General features: G+C 41.1%; 1 protein-coding gene across 25 annotated transcripts in view; it reads right to left on the reverse strand.

The window, feature by feature from the left end:
* Positions 1-23,756, reverse strand: part of PTPRD (protein tyrosine phosphatase receptor type D) — a 1,176,641-nt gene that overhangs the window by 789,457 nt on the left and 363,428 nt on the right. For all 25 annotated transcript variants that reach the window (XM_082204501.1, XM_082204490.1, XM_082204511.1 and 22 more), the window contains one exon: positions 6,184-6,227. The gene's annotated coding sequence lies outside the window, so the exon portion shown is untranslated. The remainder of the gene's footprint in view (positions 1-6,183; positions 6,228-23,756) is intronic.

Raw genomic sequence — 23,756 nt, forward strand, 5'->3', positions numbered from 1 at the left:
CACACAAGTTTATGGCTGATATTGATTAAGTGCGGCAAATTAAAAAAAAATAGTACTTATTTTCAATTTTCTTTTATTTGCTTGGTGTATGTTTTTTTAAGTGATAGATGTAAAACAGGGCAAAGAAATAATAACAAAGAATGGAGTCCAGTTATTTACATTTCAGAGTAATTAACACTGAACTGTTTAACATCTATGCCAGTTCTACTGTGCCGAATCATGCAAGCAGCAGTTCTGCCTCAGAGAAAGATCATTTTCAGGTTTTTTAAAGTTAAATAGCATACTTTTATACCATAAATACAGTATAAAATATTTCAGCTTTGAAGCATTTAATCACTTTTAAACAGAAATCAAGCAGCTGTGAGGGCACATCTTTTAAATGTCAGAACAAGTGTTCGGTTTTGCTATAGTTTAGATTTCTTTCATTTCAGGTGTCACTTGACATACAATGTCATTTTTTTGACAGACAGAACTTCCAAGGGAGTCTAAACGACTGGGTAATTTTTGTGTGTGAAGAAATAAAAATGACCCCCAGACTTTTTATTTCACTGCCAAGTAAACGAAAGCTGTTGAATGTTTTGCTAAAGCTGTTGAATGTTTTGCTAAAGTATGGGAACAGGAGGCAGACATTGCTTGGAGAAACCCCACTTTGTTGAGTGATATACATCGCAATCAGGCAGCAGGACCACTTTTGAGGCCAGGGTGGGGTTCAAAGAAGAGGGCAGGCCAGCATGACATTTGGATACACACTGATGCATATCATGCTTTGAAGATGGGAGGACCAAGACTATATGAGCCCTTGCCTGGTCCACCCCTCAACTCTTTCATCTCCATGACTGGATTTTTGATGGCATTGTGGGAGCTGGGCTTTTCAGCCCACTTGTCTGAACACTGGTTGGGTGTTTCCCAGTTGTTGCCCAGGGCCTGAATATATTCTCGGACAACCCCACCACATAGCTGATTTTTTTTTATTAAAGTAATTTCTGAGCCTCCTTGCTTAGTCATTCAGCTCTTTTTACCCATGGTCATTGTGGAGACTGCAGACATATCTTCTGGAGCTGCTTGTGTGCTGGGAATGGGCCACATGGTTAATTACTGTACATGTGGCTATCCTTTTCTGTGCTGTCTGTTTGAGGGATCACCTTTCCCTGGGTAAGATTTGGGGGTGGGACATTTCTGAGTGGATTTCTTTGGCTTCCCTGCTTGGTTAACACTGAAGAATGGCAGGGATGGACTCGAGGATACTGGAAAGGCAGTGAAGGCTTCTCCCAAGTGCCCTCTTCTCCTTTCCCATCTGGGGAAGAGGAGGAGCTTGATCTGGCAGAAATGTTAGCCCACCTTGGCAGCCTGGAGAGGGCTCATAAAAAGCTACCACTGGCCTCAGTCTGGCCTCAATGGCTAAGATGCACCCCCAGTCTGGAGACCTGTTGGTGAGTTTCAAAGATGGTGCTATTCCCTCTACAGAAATCTTGTTTTCTTTCTCCTATCATTTACTCCCTTCCATGCAATAAAAGTTTTGGAAAGGGGAGTACATTGATGTGTTCTCAATGCTTTTTTATGAAGCAAATTAAAAATGATAAGAGCAATGTGTAAGACAGGAATCAAGAGAATATGAAGCATAGGAAGGTGGCTCGGTACTGGTCAAAATGGTGTCCCTGAGTTTTTACATATATGAGGGTGACATGGCAGAAGATGCCAATTTGTGGGCCTGTGCTTTTGAAATACTGACATTGTTCACTGGGCTTGCTCAGAATTCCAGTTATTTTGCATGATTATTGTTTCTGGTCAAATAGGATTCACAGGTTTCTGAATTGTTGCAAACACCTGCAAAGACTGCTTGACCAGAGGTGAAATTGTCCACGTCGTGAGCAATGATGGCTCAGTCATGCCTCTTTCAGCTTGCTGAAAAAGGGCCATTTTGCAGCCTCAAATGTGTAGTCATGCTGAGGTCACCATGGATACATTTCCTCATATGTGAATATATTGCTTGTATAGATGCAGATATAGTGAGACTTGGCAGTTCCCATGCAAGAATGAACCCTAGGTTTCAATGGATTCATTCAAATGTATCTGCCATTCAAAATGATTGTGGCAAAATTGCCATGTCCAACAGAAACATGAGAATTGAGATGGAATATACTGACTTATGTTCCAAGTTCACTTAATAAGTTTGTTATGGAAGAATAACGACAGCTAGTCTTCTGGAAATCTCGTCAAGTAACTTTTTATTGTTATGTTGGGTGAAGTGCTCAGACTTCACATCTCAAGTATTTAAAAAATATGATATCTCTGTCTGTAGACTTTCCTATATCTGAGAGCTCACCCAGCACATAAAGTTTCAGAATAAGGTGGCTAAAATATGCTGGCAAAGCTCCCAGATGTTTGTTTCATTTGCAGCAGATCCCAGAGCATCCGTCTCAGTCATCAACCAGTGCTTAGGAGAAGTGATCGATTGCATGAGGATGAAATGATTGATATTATTCATTCATTAATTTTTAACCACAATATCCTGTCCTTTTGTTTCAGTCCAAAACCCAAGGTGGCTTATGTAGCAGACTAAAAACAATCAGGTAAAAACAAAAGCATATAAATTGACAGAGGGCAGCAGGTTGTTTTGTTTTTCCCCCTTATAAAACAACAAACATGAGAAAAGTCAATATTAATGAAATAAAACCCTGGTCATGCTGAAGTCCTGCTGAAATTATTGTTGCCAGAATGTTTAATTAGTGACAGAATGTTGTGGGAAACAGAGCCAGACACATGATCTGGGCAGGGATTTTACAGGCTAGGCAGAGGAACAGAGGAGACTTTCTCATATGTTCCCACCAGCTACGTTTCAGATGGAGGAAGGGTATACGAGACAACTGCCCCAGGTGGCCTGAAATGATGGGCAGGCTTACACAGGAGAATTTAGTCTTTTAAAATATGTGGGTACTAACCCATTTAGGCTTCAAAAGTGATAGCCAGGCAAGATGAAGCTTTTGCTATAGAGAGATTCATGTGTCTGTTATCATTAATGACGTTGCTTTACTAGAATGGTTCAAATTCACAGCCTACAAAGCTTCTTGGCCAGCATTAGCAAATTAATCCTAGGCAGTGATCATGTGACCAGGATCACTTTTTAATCATCTGAATAGGGCTATGTGGATTGCACCCTGCCCTGTAAGATCTGTCTACCATCATTCATATGTCTGTAAAACATCTAGAGTTCGATCCAGACTCTAATATTTGAAGCAGCCCCACTGAAATCAGTGTCACTTAAGTACGTCAGTTGATGTAGTATAAGGATAACAATACAGCGGTCCCTCTGGTTGCTACAGGATCCATTCCGGAGCCCCGTTCACAACATGAGCAGAATGCAACCTGCTTCTGTGCCTCTGCGTATGCGCGGGTCATGATTCGCCACTTCTGCACATGCACATGACGTCATTTTGAGTGTCTGCACATGTGCGAGCGGTGAAACCTGGAAGTAACCCTTACCGGTACTTCCAGGTCGCCACGGGATGCACCCTGAAAATGCTCAACCTGAAGCAAATGTAACACGAGATATGAATGTACTTGTAATGTAAAACTGGGATTTCCAAATTTATGAAAACTCTGTTTAGATTGCTGTGCTTTTTTTTTTTAAATGGGAGTCCTACAACTGTTCCCCATTCACTGTTTCTTTCTTCGAAGAAACAGTCACAGAAACTACTCATGTTTCTTAGTTTCCCCTGTGTATCCTTATTGCATTTATTCATTTTTTCTACTTAAACAAAATTATAATTGCATTTAGCTTTGCAGCAATTTGTTTCCCAAAAGTAAATTCATAGAGAATATTAGAATGACACAAATACAAAGGTTTTAATTTCCAAAAGCTATTAAAATACACTCCCTAGCAAAATGTGTGTTTGAAGTTCAAATGAAAGACAATATCTGAATATAGTAATCCTCAGGAGAATTCATGGCACCTGTCAGGCACTGTAAAGGTTTTATAAATGTTGTCTTCTGCAAAGTCAACTGCAAACATCATAAGGCCTTTTGTAAATATGTCTACCAGCCTCTTTGTTTGAGCAGAAATATTGAATTTCCCAGTATTATGATTATAAACCGGAGAAGATTATTTTAGATTTTTAATTTTTTAATAATAGCCTTTTACTTTTGCCATGGGATCAGGTTTCATATCATATATTTAAGTGCTTGAAAATATTTGATTTGTAACTGCTGCAATGGCCATGAAAAATTCCAGCCGCAAATGTTATTTACAAGTAAACATACTTGAAGTGAAATCTTAAAAATAAAGGATGATGTGACTCCTAAAATACAGGGATTGAACAGCATCTTTCAGATCAGTAAACATAAAATATTTGCGCTCTCAATCACTCCTTTTTTAAAAAACCAAAATATAAGTGATACAAATCTCTAAGTGTGACATTCTTAAAAAAAATAAAATTAAAAACCCATAATAAATTAAAATATTCATATATGTAATAGCTTGGATCAATGACATTTTTTCTGGTTGACCACCTTTAAAAAAATCCAAAAATTCAAATGCACGAGTGTTGCACTGTCACTTTTGTTAACTGTTAATATTTAGGCTTTTATGCCGCAGATGCATTATTAAGGATGCTTGGCAGACTGTAATATTTGTCACTCGGCTTCTTTGGTTTGCTTTGAATGAACTAGAGGTAGGGAGGGCCTTTGCTGAGCAAAACAGATGTGTCTGTTAACCCTATATGACCAACATAGGATGCCTCTGGGTGAAAACATCACAGTGTATAAAGGAATCCTATTCAACCCATGCAATGATAATTGCTGATGCAGGAGAGCAAAGCAGCACGGGTTAATTTTGCATGATTCTTGGGCTGGCCACTCCTTGACAATGTCCTTGTGTGTTGGGTGGGAAAGGCTACTGAATTCTGGAACCCTCCAGGGCCAAGTGTTCATCCACCTCAAGGGGACAACCTTCGTGTGCTGGCAGGCCACTCACTCTGCCATAGATATCCTCCCAAATACACGGTCCTTTCTTCCTTCTTTGCACAATTGATATTGGGTGTGTTGAATGCCCAAACCAGATTTAGGTTTGATGAGGCCCTAAGCTACTGAAACTAATGGAACCCTTTATATGTCCACCTGTCCTTTTTCAACAACAAATTGTTTCTGTTTTTGTGTTGAATATATGGTATATGGTAATTTATGGACCTAATAGGTATCTAAAGCCATTTGCGCCTGTTGCCATGCAATAAGTCCATGAAGAATGGAGGCACCCTATATATAGAAATGAGCAAACCAGTGATATTTTAGGGAGCAGGCTAGCAGGCGGGGCCCATCACTCACATCATAGGAGCTTACACAACACAAAACACTGTTGCTGTATGTAGGTTTTATTTTATTTGTTTTTTATGTTATATTTTGGAAATGTACATCCAGTTTTTTCCTCTTTAATTTTTTTTGGGGCCCCCAAGAGAGTGGGGCCCTAAGCTATAGCTTGTTGATCTTATACATAACTGCAAGTAGGGCTATTGTTTTGGAACGTCTGTAAGTTAACTCTGTGTGTTCTGCACAGAAGGGGTGGAATTTAGGAGATACAATGGTCACTGAACAGAGGCTGGAGATTGGCTATGAATAAGAACCATTCTTACCTCTTCTCAGGATTCTGTCTTCTTGCCTTCCGGCTTTCCTAATGACTTTCCTGAAGCACCTGCTTCCTTTCCTCTGCTTCCCTCAATCATTGTATTAAAAGCAATTTCTCCAGACTTTCTGGAGACTTACGTCTGCCTAGAACTATATTATGCACCTGGAGAAGAACTTTTTAAGAAGGAAAACTATTGCAAGAAGGAGGTTTCAGGGTGGTAATTTTGAAATGGAGGATGGAGGCTGCACATGCAACAGCCCAAATAAACTCCTGACTACATTATCACTCCCTCCTTGCCATCCTGTTTGTGGTTGTATCCTTGAATTCTACAGACTTAATGGCTGGAGTGCATCACGTTTTGGGAAATTAGTTATTGAATATATTTTTTTTTCTCTCCAAAAGCACACACAAACCAAGTGTATCAGAGTTTGGTAAAGAGAAAAGTGCCCCAAAATGATCTTTATATAATGTAGCTAGATCAAATGTATCTACTGCACACACATACATCAACAGACAAACTAAACACATACCCTGAGGCCCTCTTACATATACCAAACTGGGTTACTTACCCTTCTCCAAGGCACATCCTGCTGTTGTGTCTCAGGACAGAGAGCTAAAAGGGGGGGAAAAAGTGTATTGTTTTAATCAGTACTTGAATCATGTTTCATTAAAAAAAAATACCGTAATCAGAATTGTATACAAATCTATTTGCTTTTTAATGAAACTAAAATTCCAATTGTCTTCTGTAACTTGGGAACATAAAAACCATAAAAGCATAAAATTTCAAACGAAATCCAATTGAAGGATACAATGGCTGTATGTGGTTTTTTTTTTTAAGGAATTCTCATCCCCTTCTATTTACAGTTTTTTCTTCCTTTTGGGAAAAAGTACCGTATTGGCCTGAATATAAGCCGCACCCTAATATAAGCTGCACCTTTAAAATGGGGGGGGGAGGCGGGGAGAAAAAAAGGGGGAAATACCTGAATATAAGCCACTCCCTTCCTCATTGCTCTTGGCTGCATGTTGGGGGGGATTGCTGCGCTGTGTTGCCAATGGCCTTTCCCCTTCCTCTCTCTCTCCCTTCCTGGCCTTGGGGGAGAGGACGGGGAATACGCATGGGGCGGGCACCACTTTGCCGTGCTCCTGGAACTATTTGCCCTGCATTCCTGGCTGCATAGCGTAAGGTCGCGAATATAAGCCACACTTTAACTTTTCATGGTCAGAATTTGGGAAAAAGTGAGGCTTATATTCAGGCCAATACGGTACATGTACAATGCTCCTATGCCATGCCTGAATCTGTGCATTTTATGCACACAGATTCAGAACAGACCTGTGTGAAATCCATTGCTGACCAATATCTTTCAAACAGATTTTTTCCTGCCCAATAGCACTGATATAGCTACAGATGCAGGTGTTTATCACTGAGAGCACAATGCAAGTTACCTGAGAGCGTGGTTTTTATTTCAAAGGAAACAATGACCTTTCTGCACAACAACAAAAAATGAACTTATTGTGCCACAAAAGGTGTGAGCATATGGAAATGATAAGGAACCTCTGACCTTACCAGTGATGGCCTGCAATTCCCATCACCCAAGTCTGCATGGGCAGTGATTGGGGATGATGGGACTTGTAGTATGACAACACAAGTTCCACAGTCTCGATGCATGGAGCAGATAGGTGAGTCAGTATAAAGGTAAAGGCAAAAAGGGGTGTGAGAGAATTGCATATGGGGACAATAGCGGCCAACTGATTAACAGAGAAACACACTGACTTCTCTTTTGTGTACAGCAATCCTATGAGGCCAGAAAAAAAAAACCCCATACATTTGGTAAACATAACTTTCCCTTGAGTATAACCTTATTTCCTGCACTTTTTACTTTAGCTATCACTGTTCATAAATTCTGCTTTATTTAAGAAATAAACCTTCTAGCTGAAAATATTGAAAACTTCAACTCTCATGAGTTTATTTGTTACAAATCTAATAATTCCAAGATTTAAAAAACAAATGCAGTACTTCATGAGATATGAAAATTCCATTTTCTGAGAGTATTATCCAATTGCATGTTTGCTGCAATAATTCTTCGGAAGGTAGCTTGTTCGTAAATACTGCAAAAGCAATACCGTTCTGAACATTCTCCCACCATATTACTATAAAATTGAGACTTGTTTACATATTGAGAAAAGAAAAGTCATTTTTACAACAATAATAAACAAACACATTTCATTCCATGTGTTTTGTTGCCTGTGATATTACCCATTTCCTGTGCCATCACCTTTATATACCAAGGTCACAACCCAAATCTCCCCCACAACTGGTGGGGCCTTATGGGGTGGTACTGCTGCACTAAGTGGCTGGGGCAGAAAGGAGAGTCAATAAAGTTGCAAATACAGCAATCGTAAACCGGCTCAGCCCTGCAACTTCCCTCTTCCAAAGCTGGCAACCTGTTCTACACCACTGATAATCATTTGCCTAACTCAGTGGAACTTACTTTTTTTTTTTTTTTTGTAAGCATGCATGTCAGGGAACTTCCATCGGGTCAGGGGCGAGAAGGGAAAAGCTAAATGGATTACAGAGAGTCCCCAAGGATCGTGGGAAGCAGCACCTCCTCAGCGGAGGAGATTACCACGCCTCCAGTGGAGAGGAGCTTCAGGGCTCGGAGGAGGCGAGGCGGTGCCAGAACACCTTGCCTGGGCAAAGCGGGGAGGAGAGAGGTCCTCCGTTACCCATGCCCTCCCTACGCAGTAGGCTTCCGCACTGAGAGGGGAGGCGCAGATTGGGCATCAAGAAACTACTCTGCTGGGGAAGGTTTAAGGATCGCCCACTCACAGATTCTGCCAGTGAATGAGCCAGCCACGGGAGAGTGGTGCTCTGCACAGAGAAAGTTTATTTTGGCATCAAAAGCAAGGCTTCACAGCCAAGCAGGGAGGCATTTGCCTACTTGCTCTCGGGCAACACTTTGGTACCATCTAATTTGCATCTAAATCTACTGAAACAATCAGCGGCGTAGCGTGAGTTCTCAGCACCCGGGGCAACGCAAGTAATTTGCGCCCCCTAACCCGGGGCAAGGCAAGTAATTTGCGCCCCCCTAACCCGCGAGTTGCCGCTGGCGCTGCCGCCCAAACGACGCCGCTTGCCCGGAGGAGGAGGGGGGCAGAGAGGAGAGGAAAATGCAACTGCCCAGCAGCTGCAGCAGCACCAGCGGAGGCGGGGCTGTGAAGAGGGGCTGCCTGGTGCGTCCTCCGCGGCGAGCGCTGAGAGCCGCTGCCTGCCGGGCGCCTTCAGCCCGGACGCGCGCACAGCTCGGCGGTTCCGCGAGGCATGCGGCTCCGCTACAGCCTGCGCCCGAGGCTCTTCGGCGACTCCGGAGGCAGCGAGCGCGCCCCCCCCAGATGTTGCGCCCGGTGCGGCCGGCACCCCTGGCACCCCCCACGCTACGCCACTGGAAACAATGTACATGTTTTGCAACTAATGAAACTGCTGTATTGGTAAAAATATTGCTGTAGTTATATATGTTACGTCTTGGAAATTTCAATGCAGCACACAAAATATAGATTTTTGATTTTTTCCCTCTAAGGATCTGGGTTTTTAAAATGTCTTTGCAGTTCACCTTTAAGTATAGTGACTTGATCTTGTCACTTGTCAAATATGTCAAAACTTCTCTTGCTGGCTTTGTTGATCAATATCTATATGGAACACATTGACGAGTGTAAAACATGTCCTGCATTAATTCGGCAAGTACATTTCTGGATGAGGAATGGTTGGAAATAGAATATAGTTCTAAAAGATTATTCTCACGCATTCCTTTTAAATTAAAAGCATCTGCATGGTCAGCAGGAGGACTAGGGAAGATTGTTAAAGCAAAATGCACTATGCATGCAATTTGCACTCCCCTGTTACACAGTGCGCACTGTTCAGAGGAACCCTAGCACACCAGATAAGGTTTTCAGGGACACAGAGGCCTCCAAGTGAGTATGAGTGATTGGTCACACCACCGTTGGATACAATCCATAGTTATCTTCTCCCCACCTTCTAAATTGAAACCAGTGGCTCAGGGAACCAGCACAAAATGTAAGGTGGCCAAAATCTGGCTCTGTGATTTTTACACCGATGACTCCTCAAATAGCAGAACAATAACGGATGCTCCCCATACCACAATCTAGACCACCATGAATCTGAACAACTCAGGTAGTGACAGATGAATGCTTCTGGTGGTTCATAAACAGCATAAAGCAGACTGCTGTGTGATTTTGTGGCCTGTTGTCAAAACTGTTGCTTGTTTGTTTTTAACTGCTGATAGTTTTGCTCATTACTTTGCTGTGGAGGTTGCATGGTGGTGATGGTGGTGGGAGCTGCCAAGGAGGCAACAGAGGGAGTTCCAGGGAACACACTGCCATAGTTGCTGTCCTGTGGCAGCAGCCATGGGTGACATATTTCTCAGATGCTGGTTCTGCTGCCCCTGTGGATCCTGCCACCTGAGGCAGTCATCTCACCTTGCCTCAAAGTTTGGCTGGCTCTGCTAAAAGTCAAGTCGTATACTATGGTCCCAAGTATGCATAGGATTCAATCCCTAACATTGGAAACAACATATTCTTAGTCATCTACTGTATTGCATTTTCTGGGTATGTTTCAAATACATCACAATACAGAAGATGTCTTCCCCCAGCTCTCTCGCTCTCTCTTTTGTAGGATACTGCAGACAAGGAAGGCAAAATAAACTTTATCTGATATTCTTGTTCCCTTAATAGCTTTCAAAATGGAAGCAAAACAACACTAGGATCGAAAGAACTATATAATTAGTTCTGTACACTCAAAGAGTTTTGGAATTATGCTTTGCAAATAGCAGTCTTCCATGCCACAGAGAACTTGCAGAGGCACTTATGCCATTTGGCACTGGGTCGTGGGCACCTCCAAGTCTTTGACATGGCTCAAGTAGTTCATTGGATCCTGGCCTATGTCTAATAGCATTGGCAGGGCAGTTGAGTGACAGTCAATCCACTGCAACTACTGCAACAATAAACTCTGAAGTTAACAGTCTTTTAAAAGGCAATACTTTTAGAGTGGACTGTATAAGATTATATACAATTATATCAGTTTCCTCACTTGAAGATCCAAAAGATGTAGTACAGTGGTACCTTGGGTTAAGTACTTAATTCGTTCTGGGGGTCCATTCTTAACCTGAAAGTGTTCTTAACCTGAAGCACCACTTTAGCTAATGGGGCCTCCCGCTGCCGCCGCACAATTTTTGTTCTCATCCTGAAGCAAAGTTCTTAACCCAAGGTACTATTTCTGGGTTAGCGGAGTCTGTAACCTGAAGCGTATGTAACCTGAAGTGTATGTAACCCGATATACCATTGTATTTGGAGGCATTTATTCTAACAGAAGCATCTGTGTATATTTATTTGGATCCAGTATGAGCTGCTGCTGAGCAATCTACAATATTTGCTGTCACAAGTATGAGGATTGAAGTATTAGAATTGATGGGGGTGGGAGGAACACACCAAAACCCCCACTCCCATCAAAATTAAACCTCTCTTGAAAATACACTCAATTACTACCAAAGGGCTTAAAGTATTTAACCTTTAAAGTAAGAGTGTTTGCCTGGTATTGATTTATCAGGAATTACAAGCTAAGAAAACATGCTGTGTTTCAGTTTGTTGATTACCTTCAAGGATATTCCTCTTTACAAAGGCCATCTAGCTGGGGAATACTTAATTCCTTGGAACAGCTTGTCAATTATAGTCAAATATACACAGTGAAGAAAAACAAGGGGGGACTAGATAAAAGTTTACTAGAGAGTTATTTTGAATATCAAATTCTTTCTAACAGAGCGGAGTACGGAAAGACATGAGATGCCAAACTAATGCATACTTTACACATATTCTTGAATTAATAGAAGGCACACAGAAGGACTGCGTTTTATACAAAACATTTATTGCATTTCCATTTTAGAATAAATATATTTGGAGAAAATGCAATCCTTAAAACTTCTATGACTATATTTCATCTTTATCAAAGCACACATCAACATTCAAAATTGATTCTGATGGGCAAAGGCTGTTTCCAAGGCATGTTAAAATGTGACAAGCATCACATATTTCATTTCACAATAAAGATATGCATTCAATACAGCTCTGGCAGTTGGCCAGGCTCTAACAGACGTAGTACACAAGAAAGAAAACACACACAGAAAGTTGAAACAATAACAAAACTGAAAATATCAGCAAATACTTTTAACATTAAAGATTTAATCTTAAACCCTCAACTGCAATAACACCAAACACAAACACACTAAAACCAGGAAGAATAAAAATGATATTGCTGTCCATCTAAAAGTCATCTGGAATGGGGCAAGTCTAGCCTCTCTAGGGAGGGAATTCCATAAGTTGGGTGCTGCCACAGAAAAGGCCCTGTCTCACAAGGTTTGGCAGTTAGGCATTGGCTTAGTGAGATGTGAGGGAGGGGAGATGCGGCCATCACTTACCCCTCCAGGTGCAAGGGTATTCTGGTAAAGGAATCTGTGGGTCTGGATTTCAGCCGAAGTCCGCTTGGGGGACTAGGGTCATGCCAGGACCCAGCGGGAACCCTGGGGCAAGCTTCAGTTGGTTGCCATCGATGGAGCTCCCTCTGTTGGTGTTTTACCCTTCTAGACTTCCTGCAAGGCAGGCAGGAGTCAGATATAGTTATTACCAATACCTAAACCACTGAGCCTCTCGGGCTTCCCGATCAGAAGGTCGGCGGTTCAAATCCCTGTGACGAGGTGAGCTCCCATTGCTCTGTTCCAGCTCCTGCCAACCTAGCAGTTCGAAAGCACGTCAAAGTGCAAGTAGATAAATAGGGAAGGTAAAACGGTGTTTCAGTGCGCTGCTCTGGTTCGCCAGAAGCGGCTTAGTCATGCTGGCCACATGACCCGGAAAAACTGTCTGCGGACAAATGTTGGCTCCCTCGGCCAGTAAAGCGAGATGAGCGCCGCAACCCCAGAGTCGTTCACGACTGGACTTCACTGTCAGGGGTCCTTTACCCCTTTTTTTCAGCCAATACAACTCACATTGCTGTAATAAAGTTGTGGCCTAAATTTTGCCCATTAACCTTTAACCTAAAATTCTGTGTCAATGTGTTTTTATTATTCTTGGGGGTGCGCCGGGGCCTTGACGTGTAATACAATCAGTCTGTTTTATTTACATTAGCACATTACTTTGTTGCTCCTTCAACAAATTGCATGGGTGGGAAAGCAGTCTTTGCCTTTTATTTCTTTCTCATTTCAACTGGGGCTAATCTTGTCAGTGCAAGTCATGTAACGTTCAGCATTAGGGAAGGCACATCTCTACTGATAACACAGTTATCTCTATGAATCTGCTGGAGGGGAATTTCTTTTCTTTAGTTTACCCCTAAGAGTTTTTGTTTTGTTTTGTGCTTGTCCTTTATGTGAACCTAGTGTCCTCTTCTTAAACAAAGCACATGTGGAACTTCAACTGCTTTTACAAGATGTAAAGCAGTTTGATTTCCCAGGCGTTAGTGATACCAGATTGGGTGCTCAACCGATCTTACAAACATACACACTCTGGGATTGAAGTCGCCTTATAATCAATATTAGGGATCTGTTTTTAATGTTGTTGGGGAATGTGGTTGAGACTGCCATGAAGGGCATTTCGAGACAACGGGCTTAGTATGAAATTGCCACGCTTTGTTCAGTCACTTTCCACTATGTGTGTGTAGAGAAACCATTTTGTTTCCGAGGTAAAATTTTGTTTTTAAAAAATGTTTAAAGGACTTTTTTTTCAGCCAGAGCTCACCACAGCTCAGCTCCGACACGTCTCAGGTGAGCATCATTGCCCTTCTAAGAGAACAAGAGATAAGTTCATGGTGAGTTCCAGCACCTCTTTGTCTAGAAAAACAGCATTGGTAAATGGTTAAATGTCTGTAAAGTGTTGTGACTTTTTGCTGGGAGCTGTGGGGATACTGAGAGGAACTCAACATCACACTAAGGTAATTGTTGTGTCAGATGCCACGATCCCCCTTGGCTCTGGCCAAGGAGTAGATTGTGTGTGTGGCTCTGGATCAGCTGAAGAAAAAGCAGGAAGTTTGTGGGCATTGAGGAATGGAAGACATGGCTCAGAGAAGCATGAGAAGCCTGAAGGAAGCCAAAGACGAATATCACTGAGCAGAACAGAGGCAGGGGAATCTCTCTCTCTCCCCCCCCCCCCCGAGACCAGAGACTTTTGGGTTATTTTCCAGGAACCCCATGCCAGTGATGGGAGGGGCCTGAAACAAAAGCAAGTGAAGCAATGAATGCATTTCTCTCTCTCTCCACACACTCACATGCTCCTTTACATTCTCCATCCAGGCAGCCAAGAGAACCCTGTCCTGGAGAACAATATTATGTCTTGAAGTATTATTATTCCACGAGGTATATTTTTCTTGGGGGGCCAGATAGCCAGCTCCAGTTGGCAGCTGCCAAAAGTTTTACCACACCTTGGGCAGTGGCACAAATGGAAAGAAAAAGGAGGTCAATCGCTGCCACAGTGGCCTAAGAAGCAATGAATTAGAACTCAGTCTTTGACTTGAAGTCACCACTGAACCACATAGCAGCATAGATGTCCCTTTTGGGCTTTCCATCTCTGGCCTGCATTCTGCTGCACAGCTTAAAGCCTCATGTGAACATAAAAAAGGTAAAGGACCCCTGAAAGTTAAGTCCAATCGCAGACGACTCTGGGGTTGCGGCGCTCATCTTGCTTTACAGGCCAAGGGAGCCGGCATTTGTCCACAGACAGTTTTTCTGGGTCATGTGGCCAGCATGACTAAGCCGCTTCTGGTGCAATGGAACACCAAAACCAGAGCAGTGTCTGGAAATGCCGTTTATCTTCCCGCTGGAGCGGTACCTATTTATCTACTTGCACTTTTTGACGTGCTTTTGAACTGCTAGGTTGGCAGGAGCTGGGACTGAGCAAAGGGAGCTCATCCCGTCATGGGGATTCAAACCACCAACCTTCTGATTGGCAAGTCCCAGAGGTTCAGTGGTTTAGACCACAGTGCCACCTGTGTCACCTTCATGTGAACATATGAAGGCCCAAATCCATGTGGGATGCTTATGAATTACAAGCCAGTTATAGATGGCTTTAAATTTAATCATATATGACTCAATCCTTCCTACAAAAGACATGAAGCATTTGAGTGAGTGAGTGAGTGAGTGAGTGTGTCTGTGTACACACACACACACACACACACTAATGTAAGGATTGTGCTTTATCCACCTCATCAAACTAATATGGACGTGAGGAAATCCAGAAGGAATAGACACTCATTAGAACAGCTGCATAGCAAAATACATCCTCTATCCAACATGAATTTTGGAAAGCAAATAGATAAAATTAAATCTCACAATTTCAGTAAGTATCATCAACACAAATAATTCTGTCCTTTCTTCGAGGATCAATCAATATACATGAGATGTATACAATTTAATCCTCACAAAAGCCCAGTATAACTTATTGAGCTGCACGGCCAATGAGGAATTTTGATTTTTGCCACATTAACATTGACGACAGTTTGCTGGGTTTTAAACAGGCTATACACATTTGCAGCACCTCCACATCCTTAACTTTTTATTAATCACTTTGCTACCTAGAGGAAAGAGGGTGTTTGCCAAGCCCGTCCTTATGGAAGAACATTTCAGGGAGCAGTATTTCCTTAGAAAGGAAAATTTCAAGGCTCTCCTCTCTTCACGTTGCCTATTATTTGCAACTGGCTTAAGAGACACTGTGTGGGTGAAATATATCAACAAGCATCAAAACATTTTCTTTCTCTCTTTCCATCTTTTAAAAAAGGAGTAGGCATGTTAACCCTGGTGTCCTGGACAAATTCCAATTTGTGTAATTACATTCTGCCTCCCTACATTTCTCCTGCAGTTTCAATTAGATGCAATGTTCTTTTTCACTGTCCTAAACCACTGCAGTGTAGCAGTTCAGTTTGTAGCAGCTGCCACATTCTGCTCAGGATTTGCAAGCTTTTCTGTGGTGTTATCCTTGCATTATGACAAGTTTCAGCAGAACATTGTTCAGTCACTTATGGCACCATTCTATACATATTTGCTCAGAAGTAAGCTTCACCATGTTTAATAGGACTTACTCACAGGTAAATTTGCATAGAATTATAGCACTATGCTATCATCTGGTGCAGATTTCCTTGGGAATAAGTCCTATCAATTTCAGTAGAACTGAAAATATGTGTAAGATTTTAAAATTCATATTTAGACAACATCTTTATTATTAGTCCAACCAAAATATCATAAAACAGCTTGCAAATTTTTGAATTCTCTTCACCAGGCTCAATGGAAAACAAAGCAAGGGGGAAGTATGTAAACCATGGATTTTGCATCTGGGCACAGGTACAAGATGAAATATAGCAGAAGGAAAGCAAACATCCAAATGAGGCTTTTTCTTTTTTCTTTTAGGTGCTGTATAGGTTTCATTGGGGTGTGGGTGGCGCTGTGTTAAACCACAGAGCCTAGGGCTTGCTGATTGGAAGGTTGGCGGTTCCAATCCCCGTGATGGGGTGAGCTCCTGTTGCTTGGTCCCTGCTCCTGCCAACCTATCAGTTCAAAAGCAAGTCACAGTGCAAGTAGATAAATAGGTACCGCTCTGGTGGGAAGGTAAATGGCATTTCCATGCACTGCTCTGGTTCACCAGAAGCGGCTTAGTCATGCTGGCCACATGACCCGGAAGCTGTACGCTGGCTCCCTCAGCCAATAAAGTAAGATGAGTGCCGCAACCTCAGAGTCATCCGCGACTGGATCTAATGGGGTCCCTTTACCTTTACCTTTTATATAGGTTTCAGGTTACATATAAGAAAGGGAAGAAGGAATATGCAAGGACTGAAGTACCCAGGTCTGTTGCTATCCTTGGGGGGGGGGCACAAGTTCTTTGGTTCATGGTCAACAGGAAAAAAAAGATGGTAGATAAGTAATAGCCTGCTAGATCAGGCCCAAAGCTTATCTAGTCTAGCATCCTGTTGTCACTGTCATGAAATTCTACTCAATATTGATCCAGAGCAGAACTCCAATGTATAGTTAGCAGAGTAAAAACATAAAGACGTTGGAGGATTCCCCCCCCCGCCAAACGGACCAGAGGCAATTAATATTTCACCCAGCAGAGCTTTACTGCTACTGAAGGAAAATGAGCATAATGGTCACAAATCCAATACATTCAGGATTGGCCCTGTCCATAAGAAATCCAGTTGCAACAAACACAACTTAAACTTACAATAACTTATTATATGTCTAAACCTTAACAACTAAGCATACTATGTACAGAACACCACACCAGAAGGAAGGGAGTCAGAAAGAGAAAGTGAAACCCAGGCTCCTCCTGGCCTTACTATTATAGTCAGCATGATCTTGACAGAAAGAGACAAGAGAACCAGTTTAAGCCAGCTCTACTCAGCTTCTCTAAAGGAATAACCCAAACATCATGAACCTTCTGCTTGTTTCTTTCACACACAGAAGCTTCCGGAACCCTCTTGAATTAATTAGAATAGGAATGATCTCTACACATCAGATCAATACTTTCTGTACTAAGAAATGCAAACTGACAGTCACAGTTGGCCAACCAGATGCCCATGGGAAGTCCAAAAGCAGAACCTGAATTTAACAGCACTCTTCCCACATGCAATTCCCAGCAACAGGAATTCAGAGGGATACAACCTCCAGCAGTGAAGGTACAGCATAGCCATTATAGCTTGTAGTTACTCAGCTCCCTCTTTCCCCTGCACATCCTGAAAATCTGCTCAGGAGATCTGGAAGATTTTATGGAACAGCACAGGGCGTGAAAGAAGGTGCAAGGAAAAGCAGGTCATGGATCTGATCTTTTTCTCTGTGATACACACACACACAAATATACATATACATATACATATATAGAGCTATTATTCTACCCCTATTTTTTCTTTAATTGTAACATTATCACACTAGTATTGTTGAATGTAACACAGTTCAAAGGAATTCAGATAGTTACATTAACAGTATCCGGGGAAACAGCTAACAATTCCCCTTCCCTCTTGCTGAAACAGGCAGGTATATTTCATTAAATTCTACTAAGAATTGGAAAGCAATCAAGTGTATTTCACTATTTGTGTCTCAACCTAAGGTAATTATTAGTCTGAAGGTTTTTCTCTCTCCTTTCTTAAAAAAAACCCACTCTTGTGCTTGCCCAAGAGGAAAATGAACTACAGTACTTATCAGCTCAATGCATACACGAGTGATACCAAAGGCAACTGACCAGCACTGTTGCCATAGGTTAGGAGCAAATCCATTAGTGATTTTTTTTATTAAAAAAAAACACCTTTCTGAAATATTGGTTACAATGCAGTGATAACTGCAGAAAAGCCACAGAACTCTACAACATCATTTGCATTGCTGTTGGATAAGATAAATGCATTCCCCTCATTTCAATTTCTCTTAAATTCGAATCTTAAGTGAAAGGAAATGCATTCTCAAACTTACAATTGATCAAGAGGATGGTGACAATTACAATGTTGTGTTATATAGTATAAATGAATTAAACATGTACATGGAAGAAACTGAGGATATCACCTCTTTTTCAGATACAGGGTATGAAAAGGCACTCGTATGTCACATGTTAAGTGCAGAATTTATGGGGCTTTTGATTATGTGGGGTGGTGTAATTAATGTAATGAGGTGATCAAGTTCAATAGTTGCAATCCTATATACACTTATCTGGAAGGAATCTCCTTTGGTCATACTCTTGAGGTTAGGATTGCCTTCCTTATGAATTTCACTTCTGCAGCGAACTAACTATGTGCAATAGAGCAGGAGATAATATATGAATCCAACCTCAGGCTAAACAAATGGAATATATAGGAAAAGAATCTGTGAATTACAATTTGGATTTCTAAAGATTTTAGGCTAATGCTGCTAGCAGCTGGAAGGTGGGAAGGCAGGCAGATCTCTGCACCAGCCTACATCTAGTGCAGGGACTGATCCTGATGCAATCATGCCATCCAATGGATTCCAGGCCTACTCAGCTGTGTTCCTTCCTTGCTTCCAGGTGACACCTGCACCTACCTGTTCAGCAGGTGGAAAAAATGGACTCTGGTCCAGTGGAATGGAAAGCTAGTGTAGGCTGGCAGGGCTAGGCAAAGGGTCACCTCTGCCCAGTTCAAACTCTCCACCCTCCCCCTGTGCAACAATGGGGTAGTATTGCTCTGCCAGACTACAAACTTGCAAACACTTATCTGGGAGTAAAGCACCATTAAACACAGTGGGGCTTACTTCTTAGTAAACATGCTGTGGATTGTTATTTTTCTTTTCTTTACTTTTCTTGGCTAATGTTTACAAGTTCCTCATTTGTCTGCTAGCAAAATGTCCAGAAAAAAAGAATCCAGAGGTTTTGTCCAATGATCTAGAGCTGTATATATGCAAGTATAGGCACAGAAGTTGTGGCTCATAGATTTTATACCTGTCTAGATTTGTAAGGAAGTTTTCAATTAATGAAAAGCTGTTTCCTTTATGAGGTGTGTGTAAGAGAAATAAAGCAAGAAAATGGAACCATCATCTTCTGAGCTAAACTTTTCATATCCATGTTTTAATATTCTTGATATCCATTTTTTTCCAAAACAGCCATAGAATCCAATTTTGCTTTCTCCTGAGGCAGAGTTTGTTACAATTCTCTAAGCACCCCAAGTTCTCAAATCTTCTATTTATTTTATATTTCAGAGGTAGCAACATGTTCCTTGTGAACCTGTACTTTTGCCAGTTCATTAATCACTAGTCTTTAAAAATTACATTTTAAATCTCAACATGTTGTGATATCTATATCTATCTATCATCTATCTATCTATCTATCTATCTATCATCTATCTATCTATATCTAATCTATCTATCTATCATCTATCATCATCTATCTATCTCCTTATATCCAACTAACATAATTACATATTACATATTGTTTCATTGACCATTTCATATCTATAACTATTGGGAAGTACAATTTTTGGGTGTCCAGCTTGAGAACCTAAGGGATAGCCCTGAAGAGAGATGTTCATGAAAAGCATTTTATGCCTCCATATTTTTAGGAGGGCTCACTACTTTGTTCATGAATTACTTAGAGATCGCTTCTTCCAGATTTTAGCCTCCTTCTCTCTTCAAATGCAATGCTTCTCAGTGTAATATATTTACGCATTTAGCCATATGTCATCAAGGGCCTGTTCAGATGATACATTAAGGCAGCATTTCCCAAACTTGGGTCCCCAGCAGTTGTTGGACTACAATTCCCATAATCCCTAGCTAGCAGGACAAGTGGTCAGGGATAATGGGAGTTGTAATCCAGCAACAGCTGGGGATCCAAGTTTCAGAAACACTGCTTTAAGGGAACAATCTAGCCTTATAGATGGAGCTGGTGGGCATCCCACCCACTGTCACCAATGCAGGGAGGAACCAACTAGTTGGGTCATACATGTCAAAGAATGCATGAGTTGCATTGAGTTGCACTGCCAGTTTCTAGAAGTTAGGAAAGTGACTGTAATTTTGACATTAATTATACTGGTTTGTATGCACTCAGGCCCTATATGGACAACACATTTCCATGTGATGGTACAGGCAGGACTGGTGCATTTGCACCACGAACAAGTTCAGATCAATCACTGCAGTATTATCCAAACTGGCCTCAGGTTTTGAGTAATCAAAAAAATGTCTAATAGTTGAAATATATGCATGTATGTATTAAGTAGCCCCACAAATGCTATTAGTCCTCCTCCGAGAATCAAAAAGGATACTAACACCATTGAATGGGTTCCCACTGATAAGAGGAATGGAAGCTTTTTTAAAGATGAAATTGGGTACCTGGACAAAGTAGAAGTGACAATCACGGAGCCTTAAAGGAACTGAGGCTAAAACTGATGTCATGGAACATAGCAGGTTGGTGTTCAAAGCAGAATGATGAACTATTTTGAGCAATTAGATATTATTATGCTACAAGAAACATGGCGCAATGACTCTATAATGCTTAACAGATACAAATGTCACTCATAGACAGCCACTCCCACAACAAAAGGTGGTAGGGTCAGTGGGGGGCGGGTCTAGCATGTTTCCTCTCCACAAAGTTGAATGCAACTACAACAGCCATGATTCCATGTAACCCGTTTGCAACTGCTATCTTGGTTATAGTTTTGAAAGTATGTTTGCTATTAGACCTGTCTTCATCAGTAACCAAACAGGGAGCATGAGTGGCGTAGCTCACTGAAGTCAAATGGCTTCCGTTCTCCAGGGAACAACATTAACAGCATGGCATTCTTCCTCCACAGCTCAGTTAACTGGAGTCAATAGGTGCTACTCCCACATATTCCATGCAAAACTGAATCCTAGTCCAGTTGCAGAATGTATTGAAAACAGCTTACAATTTAAAACAGATTCTTTATATCCTGGAATTTTATTTATCTATTGGATTTTTTAATTTTTTTTAAAAAAACCCCCCACACATTAATCTTAAGACCAAAAGTGATGAAAATTATATAAAACCAAACCACAAAACATCCCTGTACAAATCAATAAACAATTGATGGTTTGTAAAGTCACCCAGATGAAGAAACATGATTTATTGTATAATATAATTTTATAGAATATAAAACCACCTTTTTTCATTGGTTTGTCCTCCTAAATGAGGACTTAAGACTAGATGTTCTCTCAGGTGGCAAGAAAACTAGTATTGAAATGTTTAAAATTCACACATTCAGTTAGTTGATTGTATTCCTTTCACTATTCAATTTGTTTCAACCACCTCATTATGATATTGTATACAGCAAATACCACTATAGAGACAGGCTGGCAGGAGCGGTATATTATTTACCAAATTTTAAAAAAAAGTAAAGGACCCCTGACAGTTAAGTCCAGTCTCAGACAACTCTGGGGTTGTAGCGCTCATCTTGCTTTATTGGCCAAGGGAGCCGACGTTTGACCGCAGACAGTTTTTCTGAGTCATGTGGCCAGCATGACTAAGCTGCTTCTGGTGCAACGGAACATCGAAACCAGAGCAGTGCATGGAAATGCCGTCTACCTTCCCACCAGAGCAGTACCTATTTATCTACTTGCACTTTGGGGCATGCTTTCAATCTGCTACGTTGGCAGGAGCTGGGACCGAGCAACAAGAATGCACCCCATCACAGGGATTCAAACTGCCGACCTTCTGATCGGCAAGCCCAAGAGGCTCAGACCATAGCTTCACCCGCATCCTTAATTTACCAAGTACTAAATATTTTAAAGCAGAGATGGTGCTGACCCACAGAGTGACAACATTTTATGTCTCATTGTTATAGGTACATTTTTCAAGTTGCATATATCTATATATCTCCCACGTCTTTATTGAGAGTAGAATTCATAGGGATATTCTGCATTTGTACACATTGACACTTCTCCACAAAAGTTTTATTGTGCTACCAAAGCTTGCTGTGGGGGGCTGTGTGTGTGTGTGTGTGCCTTAATTAATGATAGGTGTTTCTTGTAGTAATTTGTAAATGCTACAATATATTGAGGTTCATCTTTTTAAATGTATTGTAAGTCGCTTGAAGACCTTCAGTCAACAAGCGACCAACAAGTCTAATGACAAGTAAATAAATAGATAAAGCAGACAAGCAATATTTGCAAAGCAATCCAAATCATTTGCATATATATTATTTGCAGCTACGTTTCCTGTTCTTCTGTCAAAAGCAGAGACTGCAATGCAAAATAATGCAAATCTTAATCATTATTGCACATCATATGCACAATTGGCTTAATTGCACATAACATTTGCAACGGAGGCTTCTCTTTTTGACAAATCAGCAATACATGAAAACCTTTTGCCTTTTCAGGGCACTTATGTGCAACATAGAATAAGCAGCTTTTCTGGAGGAGAAAAAGTATAGCTATTTGCAGCATCTCTAAACCTCCTCAGGTGTGCTAGGTATGGCCTCTGTACGTGGATTTTAGATCAAACAGGGGTGGTGAAGAAACGTACATCATTCATTCTCCTTAAATTTAGGCAGGGGAATCCCCTTCCTTATCCCACAACTGACTGGTGATTTGTTCAGCAAGAGCAAAAGGACAGAATTCAATCTGTACCCCATTGCTGCAAGTGGAGATGTTTGGATCAGGCCTCTGAAGTTTTAAGAGGGGCAGAGAGACACAGTTTCAACATGACAGCAATTTCAACTGACTAAATGAATTGAAAGCTAAAATCAGTAATACTGTAAGAAGGCCCTGTATCTCGGCAGATAAGCGCAGGTTCTTAGTTGCTAGATGATGATTTTCCGCAGACTACAATTATTTCAAACAAATCACATGAGGAGAATCTTAAATTACTTACCACTTATGGTGACATCCTGTGAACAATATTTTGAACGGTCCCTGTATTCTAAAATTGCATTTAACAAATCCAATCAAAAAGGTTGAGGGAATGCATTTTGCGGCATTGTGAGATTACAATACCGAAATTGCCACAAGAAGAGAGGGTTTTTTGTTTTGTGATATTTCTGTTCTCATTGTTCTCAAGATTGTCATGAAGATGGATTTTTGTACAGTCTTACGCTTTATTTTGGAAGCCGTTTTCATGAATACGGTCTGATTTTGTGCCAACCTTTGTCACTAGAATGAGAATCAGAATACATTAAGAACCCTAAGTGTATCAAGCATTAAAATTCTGTGATAGCTTATTCTTGTGACAAAGAGATCAGAAAGAGGGAGAGAGAGAATGGCACAAAATTAATCAATTATAGTGACAGCCTCACAATTGTAATAAGAATAGAAAGTGACACTACATTTTGTGCCATCTACATAATGGAAGAATGGCACATATTTAACCCTTTCATGTCAGGACACACTTTATTCATGGAAAAATAAAGGAAGTGGCACTTTGAAAGAATCTTCAGCATTCTGGAAGGAAATGGGATTTTTCAAAAAAAGGCTCTGCTTTCCCCCCCTTTTTTCCTTTTTAGTCATGCCTCATTGTTTCAAACATTTTCTACTGATCTCTTTGCAAGTCTGTATTTTTTCAACATGACAATTATAGTAATATCTTTATGTCAACCCCTTAACCATTAGGGAAAAACCCCTACAACCCATTGATATTAGAAAACACCAACTACAAAGCTGCAAAGGGC

This window comes from Podarcis vaucheri, assembly GCF_965113315.1.
Source record: "Podarcis vaucheri genome assembly, chromosome: 17".
In the NCBI taxonomy this organism is placed as follows: domain Eukaryota; kingdom Metazoa; phylum Chordata; class Lepidosauria; order Squamata; family Lacertidae; genus Podarcis; species Podarcis vaucheri.